The 1,191-nt window shown below is 31.5% G+C and overlaps 1 long non-coding RNA gene across 1 annotated transcript; it reads left to right on the forward strand.

Moving 5' to 3' along the window:
• The first annotated feature begins 362 nt into the window (after window positions 1–362).
• LOC113471521 lies at window positions 363–908 on the forward strand. The gene is made up of 2 exons (XR_003394189.1): window positions 363–607; window positions 697–908. It is a non-coding gene; the product is annotated as an uncharacterized LOC113471521 (long non-coding RNA).
• Window positions 909–1,191: the final 283 nt, after the last annotated feature.

Genomic DNA, 1,191 nt, shown 5'->3' on the forward strand with positions numbered 1-1,191 from the left:
GATCACTTTTTTTAAGCTTTTTCCACATCGAATATGATCGAATATGGTGTTTTAGGCTGTGGGTAACACTAAGAGATTAAACTATGATTAACTTTTAATCTTGGATTCAGCAATCTAATTGGTTGATTTCAATTTTTTTAGCCAATCAGAGATGACTTGGTGATTATTCAGAAGCCATGATGATTCAAAAGAAAGCTCCTTTTTGTGGGTGGCTATTCAGAAGCCACAGCAATTATAAAAAAAAGCTCCTTTTTGTGTTTAGCCTAACCCTATAAAAATACTGGTCACTGCTCATTTGTGAAAACTCTTTGTAGCAATTTTTCATCATCATGGCTTCTGAACTAGTACGAATATGATGTTTTAGGCTGTGGGTAACACTAAGAGATTAAACTATGATTAACTTTTAATCTTGGATTCAGCAATCTAATTGGTTGATTTCAATTTTTTTTAGCTAATCAGATTGCCTGATCTAAGATTAAAAGTTATTCAGAGTGTAATCTCTCAGTATGGCCCCGACCATTAGTCAGATGTGAAGGGTATTTTATATTGATCGATTGTATAATCTAATTTTAAGTCCACATTATGTATTACTGTATTTTATGTATAGGTATCTTGTTGTTTTGTTTATTTATTTGCCCAAAGGCTGTTTTAAATTTAATTTTAAGTCCACATTATGTATTACTGTATTTTATGTAGGTATCTTGTTGTTTTGTTTATTTATTTGCCCAAAGGCTGTTTTAAGTTTAGTTTTTTCCCCCCATGTCATGTTCCACTGCCTGTTTTATACCGAGTGCTTTATCCCTACCTTGGTTACCTTAGGGCAAACATTTACATATTTCAATTTATTTATGCCTTTGCTTCAAGAAAATACATATTTTCGGGAATCGAACACGAAACCCCTAGGACGCAATTCCGTGGCTTAGGTCTAATATTTTTTCTGAAATATGTGAAAGTATTTACTTACCTTTTTTAATGTATTATGATTTCACCAAGGCAGCTCACAATGATGTTTGTAAGGATTTTCACTTCCTATTTTTTTTTAAAAAAAAGTAAAGTCGTTAAATGAAAAAAATAATCAATGTAGAATAAAAATAAAAAATTAAATCGGGAAAAAATTTGCGAGAGGTTTTTTCAAGCTTCCCACCCCAGGTACCTAACTTAATAATTAGCATACTGAAAAAGTTCGAAAAA

Source organism: Diaphorina citri, unplaced genomic scaffold (assembly GCF_000475195.1).
Source record: "Diaphorina citri unplaced genomic scaffold, Diaci psyllid genome assembly version 1.1 scaffold2571, whole genome shotgun sequence".
NCBI lineage: Eukaryota > Metazoa > Arthropoda > Insecta > Hemiptera > Psyllidae > Diaphorina > Diaphorina citri.